This window comes from Schistocerca americana, chromosome 1 (assembly GCF_021461395.2).
Source record: "Schistocerca americana isolate TAMUIC-IGC-003095 chromosome 1, iqSchAmer2.1, whole genome shotgun sequence".
Taxonomy (NCBI): Eukaryota; Metazoa; Arthropoda; class Insecta; order Orthoptera; family Acrididae; genus Schistocerca; species Schistocerca americana.
The window spans coordinates 1,196,785,140-1,196,800,948 of NC_060119.1; positions in this window are offsets into that span (position 1 = coordinate 1,196,785,140).

Genomic DNA, 15,809 nt, shown 5'->3' on the forward strand with positions numbered 1-15,809 from the left:
TCATGGACTGTGCGGCTGATCCTGGCGGACGTTCGAGTCCTCCCTCGGGCATGGGTGTGTGTGTTTGTCCTTAGGATAATTTAAGTTAAGTAGTGTGTAAGCTTAGGGACTGATGACCTTAGCGGTTAAGCCGCATAAGATTTGGCACAGTGATATGGGACCACTAATACGTTTAGATACGGCTCTACAGTTGCACACTCACGCCAAGGCTTTAGCACATCCTTATTACAGAACGGCAATCGCACATATACCTTTTTGCTTACCCTTATTAAACTAATCACTCATATAGTCTTCGCGTGAAGGCGATACCAAACACACACAATCAAGACTGAAAAGAAACTCCCCGTAGCACGAGATACGGAACGCCTGATTGCGAGTAATTCCAAGGTTAGCTCGACCAAAGTTTACACTATCACTAATCACACGAAAACGCCAGAAAAACCAATCTCTGAGTGTGTCTGACAACGAGTTACTTTTTTAAAGCAAACTCCGAATATCATCGCACATTCCACTATCGATTGAGACCAATACACCTCGCGCAACAATTACATATAACTTCCCTTATAGGGCATAACCCCATCACGGGTGCAACTAATATCTTTGGAAGCCCAAATCCGACATTAAATCACTCTCGCGCCAACTCCAAATAGGCTTACACTTCCCGAGTGTCACGAACTATCTGACTTTAGCCCGTGACTCAATGGTGACTAACTCCCCGATGTCTCAAATGTAACTCTCTACACGAGATCTCAACGGTAATTCCTCTCCAAACAAGGGACAAAACCAAGAACCAGAATTTTTGAACAAACAAAAATGTCACGTTAACTGACTCTTTTCCTCAACTTTCATTATTAGATGCTTTCGTTCCTCTTAAACAGCGGCCAACTGCGCATCAGTCGATATCTTTGACACGCGCCACGCTGCTGCTATCGTTGCGGTTGTACGACATCTCTGGGCGTGACAGGCTCCGCAGCATATGCTCTTTCTACAAGATAATTTTGACAACATCTTCAGAAGCAAATGCAAATACACTTTGATAATAAGTTGAGGCGACGTACGTACCAAGGCGACATACGTACACCACTCACACTACGTTTCAATTTTAGGGCATTACAAACGATTGACAACCATGGTACTAGAGGGAGCTGTAGAGGCAAAAACTGTAGAGGAAGACAGAGATTGAAATACATCCAGCAGCTAATTGAGAAAGTAGGTTGCAAATGCTACTCTGAGATGAAGTGGTTGGCACACGACAGAAATTCGTAGCGGGCCGCATAAAACCAGTCAGAAAACTGATGACTCAAAAAAAAAAAAATCTAGAGTTAAATTATGTATCTAAATTCCAGCTACCGATTCCAACCGCTCCATGACTTATATGTTGATCATAGTTGTATGTACTGAAACTTAATGGTATTTCTAAACTTCTCTAAAAATATTGCTGCGAAATAACAAAAAATGGAGTCGGTAACTGGTCAATTCTAGTTACCGATTCCGATATTTGTAAATTCTCTGCAGTAGTTCAGACAGCAATTACAAGTGCAGACATCTTATTAGTCTATATTTTAGTTCGCACACAGGTGAGAAAAAAAAACGATCTAATTAATGAACCATGGAATGGCTGGAATCGATAACTAGAGTTGACCTACATATCTTAATTCTAGTTATCCATTCCAATATTTGTTAGTCCCTACTTCATGTGAATTTTTGTTACTTGTAAACTAGTCCTGTTAGATTCAGTAGCTATTATCAAAAATCAAAACTATATCACAATATTATGATTTCATAATGCGCTGTAATGTAATGGATTTAATGGTTCTCTGTGCTTTCCTTACCCGCGTAAAGTACAATAATAATTTATTTGGCACATGTATAATTCTCCTTCTCTGTTCTTATTTATTTTCATTACTTTCAATTCTTTTCGATATAATCAGTAGTTAACACATTAATCACGTCAACTGTGATTGTAATTTTATCGTATTCTCCATTGTTCGTTTACGAGTATCATCAGCTGCTTTCAAAGATTGTCTCCATGCAGCGCCTCTGCCTGCCTATCATCGTTCAAAGCCGACGAGTGGAGTCGGACACTACGGTTGACCCTGAAAATCCACTGATATATGCGGTTTTCACAAAGGCCACATTGCTGTCACACTGCGACAGGAAACGGGAATCTCTGAATTGGCGACGATGGTCGGCTGTTTGCGCACTACTATCGTGAACACGTGTTAAAAAGTGGTTGAATGACGGTGAAGTAACTAGCAGGCCGAACGGTACAGGACAACCACGTCTCAAGACTACACGCAGTGGTCGGAGGTACAGCCACTGTGTAATCCAGGACAGAGAGCAATCTGTGGCAGATCTGACGTCAGAGTACAATGCTGGGGCAGGAACAAGTGTTTCGGAGCACACCGTTCTAACGCCATTGTTGAACAAGGAGCTCCACGTCACACGACCCCTACGTTTTCCTGTGTTGATCCAGCGGCATCGTCATTTGTGATCACAGTAGGTACAGCATCTACACAGCATCTACATGACTACTCTGCAGTTCACATTTAAGTGCTTGGCAGAGGGTTCATCGAACCACAATCATACTGTCTCTCTACCATTCCACTACCGAACAGCGCGCGGGAAAAACGAACACCTAAACCTTTCTGTTCGAGCTCTGAGTTCTCTTATGTTATTTCGATGATCATTCCTATCTATGTAGGTTGGGCTCAACAAAATATTTGAGCATTCGGAAGAGAAAGTTGGTGACTGAAATTTCGTAAATAGATCTCGCCGCGTCGAAAAACGTCATTGCTGTAATGACTTCCATCCCAATTCGCGTATCATATCTGCCACACTCTCTCCCCTATTACGTGCCCTTTTTTGCACCCTTTCGATGTCCTCCCTCAATCCCACCTGGTAAGGATCCCACACCGCGCAGCAATATTCTAACAGAGGACGAAAGAGTGTAGTGTAAGCTGTCTCTTTAGTGGACTTGTTGCATCTTCTAAGTGTCCTCCCAAAGAAACGCAACCTTTGGCACGCCTTCCCCACAATATTATCTATGTGGTCTTTCCAACTGAAGTTGTTCGTAATTTTGACACCCGGGTACTTAGTTGAATTGACAGCCTTGAGAATTGTACTATTTATCGAGTAATCGAATTCCAACGGATTTCTTTTGGAACTCATGTGGATCATCTCACACTTTTCGTTATTTAGCGTCAACTGCCACCTGCCACACCATACAGCAATCTTTTCTAAATCGCTTTGCAACTAATACTGGTCTTCGGATGACCTTACTAGACGGTAAATTACAGCATCATCTGCGAACAACCTAAGAGAACTGGTCAGATTGTCACCCAGGTCATTTATATAGATCAGGAACAGCAGAGGTCCCAGGACGCTTCCCTCGGGTACACCTGATATCACTTCAGTTTTACTCGATGATTTGCCGTCTATTACTACGAACTGCGACCTTCCTGACAGGAAATCACGAATCCAGTCGCACAACTGAGACGATACCTCATAGGCCCGCAGCTTGATTAGAAGTCGCTTGTGAGGAACGGTGTCAAAAGCTTTCCGGAAATCTAGAAATACGGAATCAACTTGAGATCCCCTGTCGATAGCGGCCATTACTTCGTGCGAATAAAGAGCTAGCTGCGTTGCGCAAGAGCGATGTTTTCTGAAACCATGCTGATTACGTATCAATAGATCGTTTCCTTCGAGGTGATTCCTAATGTTTGAATACAGTATATGCTCCAAAACCCTACTGCTTACCAATGTCAATGATATAGGTCTGTAGTTAGATGGATTACTCCTACTACCCTTCTTAAACACTGGTGCGACCTGCGCAATTTTCCAATCTCTAGGTACAGATCTATCGGTGAGCGAGCGGTTGTATATGAGTGCTTTCACCAGGGATCAACAGAAACGTGTCGCCTGTCGAATGAATCACGTTTCTTGATACACCAGGTCAATGGCTGGGTCTTTACACGACGCCAACGAGGCGAAAGGCTGCACGAAACACCCACCGCGCCAAAGAATTATGCTGTGGAGCACATTGAGTTGGGCTTCCATGGGATCTGTGATGGTAATCGAAGGCATTATGACAGCAATGAACAATGTGAACATTATTGCTGACCACCTGCATCGCCTCATGCTTGCATTATCCATTTACAGGGACGACATCTTCCAGCTGGATAAATGTCCGTGTTGCAAGCTCAGAATCGTGCTGCATTGGTTAGAGAAGCACTACGGTGAACTCACACTGATGTCTCGGGCAGCAAATATGCCTGATCTATACACACTGGAACACATATGGGGGCCTGCTGCATGCCCGTGAACCACCATCCCGTATTTTGCGGGAATTGCTTGACATGGACGTAGACATCTGGTACCACATACTTTTGGAATCCTATCAAGGACTTGTTGAGCACATGCCAGGAAGATCCTCTGTTGTACTGCATTCGAATAGTGGAACAACTCGCTATTAAACAGGTAGTCATAATGTATTGGCTAGTCTGAGTATGTGGCGTTGCGAACAGTGGCACATTGCAAGGTAACGGCTTCAAGTGTCGGTGGGATGGTTCAAATGGCTCTGAGCACTATGGGACTCAACTGCTGAGGTCATTAGTCCCCTAGAACTTAGAACTAGTTAAACCTAACTAACCTAAGGACATCACAAACATCCATGCCCGAGGCAGGATTCGAACCTGCGACCGTAGCGGTCTTGCGGTTCCAGACTGCAGCGCCTTTAACCGCACGGCCACTTCGGCGGGCTGTCGGTGGGATGCAAGTTCCATTCACAACAATAGCTGGCTAACTAGATGATATGGACAATCACTTACACACACCTTCAGACAGTAGCGCCGAGTTTGAAACCGATAGTTATTTACATTTCTATCCATACCGTGAAACCCACTCTGCAGTACGTGGCAGGATGTCACCTCCCAATGCACTGGTTATTAGGGCTTGTTTCCGTCCCAATCATGTGAGATACGTGGGAAGAATGATTCGCTTAAACGCCTCTACACGCGCCGTAAACGGTGTAATTCTGTGTTCCGCATCCCTACTGGAGCGACTCTCAGACCTCTGCATTACACAGGGTGTCCATAAATGTTTATCCTGATAACAAAACTCTGTAACTCATTGTTGTTGGATACAGTAAATGAAACCTGTATTTATTCCTATAACACAGGCTGACCTGATTTCTCTTTTGAGAGAGGGGAATAGTATTTGTGAAGCTTGACGATAATAAAACCAATTACGGTTATAAATGATATTGTATATTGTGCATATAGACATTTGATTAATCTGAAAAATGAAGAGTCGCAGGACGGAGTGCAATTTATGGAGTATAATATAATTAATGAAAGTTATTTTCACGTTGGATTATCATAGGCGGAAATTGTTTAGCAGTCAAAAGCTTGTTCATTTATAGGTGTGTGGGAGGTGGGAGGTTACGAGATTTTCCAAATGTTTGCTAGCCAAAGTTTTCTGGAGGTAAATCATTTCGTTGACTGAGTGTGAAATCTCGTACTAATTTTAAATATAAGTGAACAAGCTTTGATAGAAGAAGAACTGTTCGTTGTCCAGAAAATGGTCCAGAGCTTAAAAGTGCCGTTCCAAGGCCGTTAAAGCTATACTTGGCGTCATGACTTTACAAAGTAACGGAAAGCGGCAAACAGTCTTCTGCGCAGATCGTGGGGTCAAGGAATAGCAACGACGAGGCGATTGTAACGGTAATGTACATTCTAATGCATCTAAACACTTGTACAGAATAATAAGAGCCACTGGAATACAGTATTATATGCAAAGTAGCAAGATGCTTTATTCAAAGATTTTCTAACGAAAGTGCGGTTTGCTTCACAACTGCTGAAGAAACTGAAAACACGTGTTGTTAACGTGCTTAGCGTTTGAAACTCTTTAGCGTGTGGGAGTCTTTGGCTTCTGAGAATCTTTAGCGTTTGGGATTTTCTAGCATTTGGTAGTCTATGTGTTCGAGATTTTAGTGTCCGAGGCTTTAGCGTTTGAGTCATTGATATTCACGTCTCTTAAGTTGAAGGACCACTGCCTGAAAAAGTTAACCTCATTGGAAGCCGAGATAATTAAAATCAAATTTCTGTTCGTTTAATTTATTGTCCAAAGTACGAAATCTGACAAACCTGACATAACACTAACATCCAGCGAACATCTCAATCGATAAAAGATCGACATCATTAATTCAGTTTTAAGAACTTCTGTTGTTGCCGAAGTAGCTATTCAAACATCGCGTTGCAACTGGAGTTTCTATTATAGACGCTGGTTGAACATTTATTATCGGGCTAAAGTGTGACCATTCGTAGTAGGTGAATCATATCAAAGCAACTGTGTTAATAAAAACAGAGTTAACGAAAAACTATAGTGTCCTACAATTTCGAACAGAGGATCACAAGAAGTGTACCGTGTATTTTATTACCTCTGGACAATAATAATAATAATAATGATAATAGTTGATTGCGCATTGATATTAAAGGAAATAACTTTTAACGGACAAAACATCGTGCTGTGTTAAATGAATCCTATGACATTTGAAGGAATTAATTCGGTGTACATTTGCTACGCAAATCAAAGATCATTTTGATACGCGAATCGACAGCCTAGTAACTATCAGTGAGCATCTTTTTCTGCTACCGCTAAACAACGCAGTTAGCCGATAGTAATAATTTGTATCTTAATTTCTTAATGAAAGTTTCGGACTCAAATCAGTGCAAAGAGCGGCCCTAATCAACAAATTGACTGTAATAACAGATAGTGTTGCGTCACCTCGCTTTCACATATCTCGACGAGGTGAAGAATAATGTCTGCACATAGAAAAAGGTTGTTACACTTTCACTGAAAATGAAGTGCCAGTAGGCAGCAACAGGACGCCCCACAGTTCCCTAATAGACATGTACCAAAAGGAAACGTAACCATCATAGATATAATTTATATTTTATGTTGATATAATGCTAAACATTTATGCCACTCCGTATTTCTAGATTCGTAACATAAATGTTGCTCTTAGAAACTGATTAACCGGGCATTAATGGATTCTTTTGGGCCTGTCTTCAAGCATTTGTCATTTTAGTTTGCAAGGGCTCAGTTAATTTATAAATTACCTCGCAGCTGGTCTTCATAGCTGACAAGTCTGTGGATAGGCGACTCGTTGATAATTTTTCTTATGTCTGTAGAAGATCTCCACTTCTACCACACAAGGCGTCATTAACGCTGATTTAAAGGAAGGCTTTATTGTGCCTTTAATTAAAAAACTTTATCAGATGTTAATCATCTTGTTACAACTCTTTTGAACAAACACCAAAAGTTAAAAAAAAAAACAAGTGTTAGATGCATCAGAACGTACATGACCGTTATAATCGCCTAGTCGTTGCTATTCCTTGACCCCTTGATATAGATAGAAGACTGCCACCTTCCGTTACTTTGTAAGTCATGACGCAAAGTATAGCTTTAACGATCATGGAACGGCACGGAAACCATAAGGATTATCTCAGACAAATAACAGAACGTACAAAAAAGCGCTTGGTCCTTAGCGAATCGTCTTACATAATAATTAAAATTTAAGCTCTGGACGATTTTCTGGACAATGAACAGTTCTTCTCCTATCAAAGCTTGTTCACTTATATTTAAAACTAGTGCGAGGTATCACCCTCAATCAACGAAATGATTTACCTCTAGAAAACTTTGGCTACCAAACATTTGGAAAATCTCGTAACCTCCGACCTCCCACCCCCCTATAAATGAAGAAGCTTTTGACTGCTAAACAATGTCCACCTATGATAATCCAACGTGAAAATAACTTTAATTAATTATATTATACTCCATAAATTGCACTCCGGCCTATGACTCTTCCTTTTCATTTTTCATACTAATCAAATGTCTGTATGCACAATACCCAATATCATGTATAACGCTAAGTGGTTTTATTATCGTCTAGCATCACAAATACTATTACCCTCTCTCAAAAGAGAAGTGAGGTCAGCCAGTGTTACGCGAATAAGTACAAGGTAGTAAAAATTAAAATTACCTCGCTGTAGAAAAGATACAAACCCTTCTCCTGCATTCGAGAAAAAGTAAAAGAACCCCCTAAAAATAAACAAAATTTTACGAAGTTAAACGTTAACGATAATTTATCTTTCTGATGACCCATTATATGGGTAGCTTAATATTCCAGATTATCTAGCGATTTAGGGCAACACCTACATAGATAAGAGACCATGGAAAGGATAAAGTTTCATCTATTTTCATTGGTCAAGGTTCTTACGTCTGCTCTCGTATTCCTTGTTACCACGATTCTCACTATCTACATCTACACCCCACACCACTATCCACACCTTTAGTATTCTTCAGGCAAGGATGACAGGTTCAAACATTTTCAGTAACAGACAACCTCTCTTCCAAGTGGTGCAATCACCACGTACGTTTCGGCTTATTTTCAGTCATTGCGTTTCGGTTACACCAACCCTTTAAAGTGAACTTCAAAGTAAGCACGATTAGATCAGTCTCCAACACAGCATAAAATAAAGTTGTCTACGAAAACTGACATTGTTATATTTAATACTGTATGCATACAGTACACTACAAGCGGCCTCTGCCCTAGGGTATCTTTCAGAAAACATACTCCTTCTTCACTGCCCAACAACAGTGACGGTCTTACAGAATGTTTCTTCCCTGCGGCAATCTTTCCACTTATACTTCCAAACTGTCCAACATGGCGGTCTAAGGCGCTGCAGTGTGTTTGTCCTTAGGATAACTTGGGTTAAGTAGTGTGTAAGCATAGGGAGTAAAGCATGCAGCTTTACTGTATGGATAAATGATGATGACGTCCTCTTGGGTAAAATATTCCGGAGGTAAAATAGTCCCCCATTCGGATCTCCGAGCGGGGACTACTCAGGAGGACGTCGTTATCAGGAGAAAGAAAACTGGCGTTCTACGGATCGGAGCGTGGAATGTCAGATCCCTTAATCGGGCAGGTCGGTCAGAAAATTTAAAAAAGGAAATGGATAGGTTAAAGTTAGATATAGTGGGAATTAGTGAAGTTCGGTGGCAGGAGGAACAAGACTTTTGGTCAGGCGAATACAGGGTTATAAATACAAAATCAAAGACGGGTAATGCAGGAGTAGGTTTAATACTGAATTAAAAAATAGGAGTGCGGGTAAGCTACAACAAACAGCATAATGAACGCATTATTGTGGCCAAGATAGACACGAAGCCCACGCCTACCACAGTAGTACAAGTTTATATGCCAACTAGCTCTGCAGATGACGAAGAAATTGAAGAAATGTATGATGAAATAAACGAAATTATTCAGATAGTGAAGGAGACGAAAATTTAATAGTCATGGGTGACTGGAATTCGGTAGTAGGAGAAGGGAGAAAAGGAAACGTATTAGGTGAATATGGATTGGGGGGAAGAAATGAAAGAGGAAGCCGCCTGGTAGAATTTTGCACAGAGCACAACTTAATCATAGCCAACACTTGGTTCAAGAATCATAAAAGAAGGTTGTATACATGGAAGAAGCCTGGAGATACTGACAGGTTTCAGATAGATTATATAATGGTAAGACAGAGATTTCGGAACCAGGTTTTAAATTGTAAGACATTACAAGGGGCAGATGTTGACTCTGACCACAATCTATTGGTTATGAACTGTAGATTAAAACTGAAGAAACTGCAAAAAGGTGGGAATTTGAGGAGATTGCACCTGGATAAACTGAAAGAACCAGAGGTTGTACAGAGTTTCAAGGAGAGCATAAGGGAACAATTGACAGTAATGGGGGAAAGAAATAAATTAGAAGAAGAATGGGTAGCTTTGAGGGATGAAGTAGTGAATGCAGCAGAGAATAAAGCAGGTAAAAAGATAAGCACTGCTAGAAATCCTTCGGTAACAGAATAAATATTGAACTTAATTGATGAAAGGAGAAAATATAAAAATGCAGTAAATGAAGCAGGCAAAAAGGAATACAGACGTCTCAAAAATGATATCGACAAGAAGTGAAAAATGGCTAAGCAGGGATGGCTAGAGGACAAATGTAAGGATGTAGAGGCTTATCTCACCAGGGGTAAGATAGATACTGCCTACAGGAAAATTAAAGAGACCTTTGGAGAGAAGAGAACCACTTGTATCAATATCAAGAGCTCAGATGGCAACCCAGTTCTAAGCAAAGAAGGGAAGGCAGAAAGGTGGAAGGAGTATATTGAGGGTCTATACAAGGGCGATGTACTTGAGGACAGTATTATGGAAATGGAAGAGGATGTAGATGAAGATGAAATGGGAGATATGATACTGCGTGAAGAGTTTGATAGAGCACTGAAAGACCTGAGTCGAAACAAGGCCCCGGGAGTTGACAACATTCCATTAGAACTAGTAACAGCCTTGGGAGAGCCAGTCCTGACAAACCTATACCATCTGGTTAGCAAGATATATGAGACAGGCAAAATACCCTCAGACTTCAAGAAGAACATAATAATTCCAATCCCAAAGAAAGCAGGTGTTGACAGATGTGAGAATTACCGAACTATCAGTTTAATAAGTCACGGCTGCAAAATACTCACGCGAATTCTTTACAGACGAATGGAAAAACTGGTAGAAGCCGGCCTCGGGGAACATTAGTTTGGATTCCGTAGAAACGCGTGAGGCAATATTGACCCTACGACTTATCTTAGAAGGTAGATTAAGGAAAGGCAAACCTACGTTTCTAGCATTTGTAGACTTAGAGAAAGCTTTTGACAATGTTGACTGGAATACTCTCTTTCAAATACTGAAGGTGGCAGGGGTAAAATACAGGGAGCGAATGGCTATTTACAATTTGTACAGATACCAGATGGCAGTTATAAGAGTTGAGGGACATGAAAGAGATGCAGTGGTTGGGAAGGGAGTGAAACAGGGTTGTAGCCTGTCCCCGATGTTATTCAATCTGTATATTGACAAGCAATGAAGGAAACAAAAGAAAAATTCGGAGTAGGTATTAAAATCCACGGAGAAGAAATAAAAACTTTGAGGTTCGCCGATGACATTGTAATTCTGTCAGAAGCAGCAAAGGACTTGGAAGAGCAGTTGAACGGAATGGACAGTGTCCTGAAAGGTGTATATAAGATTAACATCAACAAAAGCAAAACGAGGATAATGGAATGTGGTCAAATTAAGTCGGGTGATGCTGAGGGAATTAGATTAGGAAATGAGACACTTAAAGTAGTAAAGGAGTTTTGCTATTTGGGGAGCAAAATAACTGATGATGGTCGAAGTAGAGAGGATATAAAATGTAGACTGGCAATGGCAAGGAAAGCGTTTCTGAAGAAGAGAAATTTGTTAACATCGATTATTGATTTAAGTGTCAGGGAGTCGTTTCTGAAACTATTTGTATGGAGTGTAGCCATGTATGGAAGTGAAACATGGACGATAAATAGTTTGGACAAGGAGAGAATAGAAGGTTTTGAAATGTAGTGCTACAGAAGAATGCCGAAGATTAGATGGGTAGATCACATAACTAATGAGGAGGTATTGAATAGGATTGGGGAGAAGAGAAATTTGTGGCACAACTTGACTAGAAGAAGGGATCGGTTGGTAGGACATGTTCTGAAGCATCAAGGGATCACCAATTTAGTATTGGAGGGAAGCGTGGAGGGTAAAAATCGTAGAGGGAGACCAAGACATGAATACACTAAGCAGATTCAGAAGGATGTAGGTTGTAGTAGTTACTGGGAGATGAAGAAGCTTGCACAGGATAGAGTAGCATGGAGAGCTGCATCAAACCAGTCTCAGGACTGAAGACCACAACAACAACAACAAGCCTAGGGACTGATGACCTTAGCAGTTAAGTCCCATAAGATTTAACACACATTTGCACATTTGTCCAACAAAAGAATATTTACGAACTCGCATTTTGACTCCGCTGAATTCCTCCATAATTAACAAATTTCTTGTGTTTTACAACACATGTGTTATACTAGACTATTGGATTATTATTACACGTTATTATTCCATAATAATTGGTCTTACATCTAAAACACTGAACGTACGTTTGTAATCACCCGGTCGCTAAGCGTTAGGATGGAGGAGAGAAACAGTGTGGGAGTGGATATACTACGATGTAGCGTGCGGTGAAATAGTGGTAGCACCGATACCTGTTTCTTCAAGAAGTCTTACACAGTACTCCGGCCCGCCTTGGGGCCGCATTGTGTGCGTGCAAACGCAGGCGAGTGCTGAATGCGCTGAAGTCTCGATCGCCCACATATTCATTGTCACCCTCGTGCGCTTGCGTGCATTAGCCGATACTAGATGTCCCGATGGCGATCAGGAATGCCCCTGTCATCCCCCAGGAGTCTACCAGAACGGAGGTCGAACACGTCTACGTGGCTTGGAGGCCGCGACGGCGTCTTCTCCATCTGGATTGTAGACAATGTGCAGTCTCGTAGGCCGAAGTCGCTCATGGGGCGCACACTGGCTGGACTCCAGCTTCCCGCATTGGCGAAACTTCCCCAAGTCCAGCAGCTGCCATGCCTCGTACCGGAACTCAATGAGTTTATCAGTGGACAGTGTGATAACCGATTTTCAACACCAACGACGGGTCGTGGTTTCTGTGAAACTTAAAAGCCCGTCTTTCTTTCTGGTTCAAGACACGGAGAGAATGGCGACATGACTGAATGCTGAGAGCCGCTACGGCCGATTATTTGTACCCTTATAGCTATGCTTCTGACGTAACACGACGTTAGGTATCTACGCGGAAGGAATAGCCTTCCTTGAGTAGGACTGGAAACCGTCGAACATATATATATTCACGAATGCAGACGGCGCTCAGAACTGCCAAGCGTTGGTTGGAACGATGGCGTATTAAAGTAAACGTCGACAGGTGCGAAGCAGTTCCGTTCACACGCATGTCGAAGCTACTGCGTAAACATCAACATTGTAGACAGGTAAAACTACATGCACGCCCAATACGTTTCCGATACCTTGGTGGTTGGCTGGACCGAAAACTTACATGGGGGGACCACATAGAATACGGTGTAACAGTGTGCACGTGAGGCTCAAACGGCTCTACTCAGTGCTCAACAGGGAAAGTACACTGAATAAGAGGGTGCAAGGTCCATATACATGACACTCATTAGACCCCTGGATGACGTACACAGCTCCCGCTTTGGGGATACGCAGCTCCTACACGCCTGCGCCACCTGCAGATCATACAGAACAAGTGCCACGCATAAGTGGCAACGCTCCACGCTATACCCACACCGTGGATCTTCACAGTGAATACCACCCTGAAACCCTCAATGAAGTATTCAAAAAGCTCGCCACAGGACTACACAGGAACTCGAGACACTCGAACAATCCTTTCATGTTCACTCTGGGAAACTATGATCACGACCACAGGTGGAAGCATAAGCGGCCAAAGGCATAACCACCTATGGCGAGCTAACATACACACGCGAGCGACAACATCGGCAAGCTCCTACAATTCGTCAACATTGACTGGATATGCCAGCTGCTATTAAAGCCAACCAACTGGCTACACCAGGGAAGCCAACAAGCTCTCACACTAACGCACAAACAAACCGTCAACACTACCCTACACTGTGAACACGACATATAACCTACCGGAAAGTAAACGATGATGAACCCAACTGTTACAGGCATGCTGACGCTGACCGAGAAGCCAACACTGGTACCCAGCTGCAGCCGCCGAGTAACGACGCTCCACAACGTCAAAGGTATCCGCGTGCATGATACCCACTACTAACAAAACCTACCCTTGCGCAACCTGTTGCAGACAGCAAGAAAACTGCTACTTCTGTTGTAACCCGACCCAACTATGGCAGAGGTTTTCTTCCCTTGGCTCTTGTCTTGGCACTTTTTTTTCTTCTGCCCTTCAAACCGCTACCCTTCGTTCAACTTTCGACCCAATCTATCTCCAGATGAGCGCGTATTAATGGTTTATCATAACAAGTCGTACGTAAACATCGCAGTACCTACATCCTGTGAGACTTAACTTAGTGATTCAAATGGTTCAAATGGCTCTGAGCACTATGGGACTTAACATCTGAGGTCATCAGTTCCCTAGAACATAGAACTACTTAAACCTAACTAACCTAAGGACATCACACATATTCATGCCCGAGGCAGGATTCGAACCTGCGATCGTAGCGGTCGCGCGGATCCAGACTGAAGCGCCCAGAACCGCTCGGCCACACCGACCGGCTTCACTTAGTGCAAACTAGCCAATATGCCGAGATGGAGGTAGATCTCTTGTGTTGGGCAACATGAAAAAGAAAAAGCTTTTGACATAGCCCTACTGAAGAGGATAGAGTGACTCTTTGTCGTTGTACATGTCCTGTCAGATTTCTCTAGCTCCCTCTGCCCCCCACACAGACTGCCAGGTTCGGTTCAACTTGCGGCATGTGAGTTTCGTGGTAGCACTCAAGTGCCTGAGTTAATACCATCTAGTGGCTTACTCGATCTGCGCGTCTTCGGGGCTGGTCTCCACTTTCACGCCGAGTGTAGAAATAAAACCATAAAAAATTCACAATTCTTTTTCAGAATGCAACAGTCCTTCCCTCTTTCTAAAGATTTGTTCCTATATCTTCCAACAGGGGTTTTTAGTTCTGCTAGCTCTCCACCACAAAACTCTTTTCCTTGTTGATGGCAATGCCCGTGTGCAACCATATGTTGTCCCACATCGGTTTCCCTTATCCACTATCAAACTAAGCTTACTCTCAAATGTGGTCCCCTGAACTTTATTACAATACAATCCTTAAACTAATGGCTCTACTACTTAAGATACAGATTCTACTTCCAACAACTCTTCCAATTCCCTTTGTCATTCCTACTACCAAGGCCATAGCACTATCTTCTAGCCCTCTTTTCCCCTACAACTACGTACCAGCCCCCCGTGACTATCAGATTTTCATCCCACATTACGTACTGAATGACCCGTTCCATAACATCGTATACTTTCTCTGTCGCTTCGTCTGCTGCTTGCAATGTCGGCATGTAAACATGCACTATTGCTGTCAGTGTTGGTTTGCTGTCGATTCCGAGAGCAACCCCGTCACTGAACTATTCCCAGTAACACAGTCTCTACCTAACCTTCCCATTCATAATTGATCCTGGTGCCGTTCTGCTGTTGTTGACATTAACCTAGTCTCATATGACCAGAAATCGTTGTCTTATTTCCATTTGAATTCACTTAATCACGCTATATCTAAATTGAGCCTTAGCATTTCGCTTTTCAGATTTTCTAGGCTCTCAACCTGGTTCAAATTTTGACATTCCAAGTCGTGACTCGTGGAAGATTACCCTTTTGTCGGTTATTCAGTCTTTTTTTCATGGTCACCACCCCCTTGGCAGGACCCTCAGAGACATCCGAATGTGAGTCTTTTACGGAATCTTTTGCCAATAAAGAGATCATCATGACACTTTTTACCAAAGAGCATAAGTCCTATAGACAGAAATTATGTGTCTTTAATCCAGTGGTTTAAAATGCCTTCCGCTTCCTGCTGCTGTTGATCACTGCTGATTCTCCTGCCTATTAGCAGCAGTTTCCCACCCCAAGGGCAAAACAGTGCTCTAGGACTCTCATCGCTCTTCAGCCTTCTTTGACACGGCCGATGGCTGAATGAAGGTGACTTCTTATGCCGAAAGACTTCGGCAGCCATTGCCCACGATATTTTATTCAAAATTTGGGCACTGATGTGGTTCGAACCCGGGACCCAGGCTCTTTTGATTACCAGTTACAGACGCTACCTGTAAACCACGGGTGGAAGAAAGGAATCAATATCGGACGAGATTGGAGTAGAATC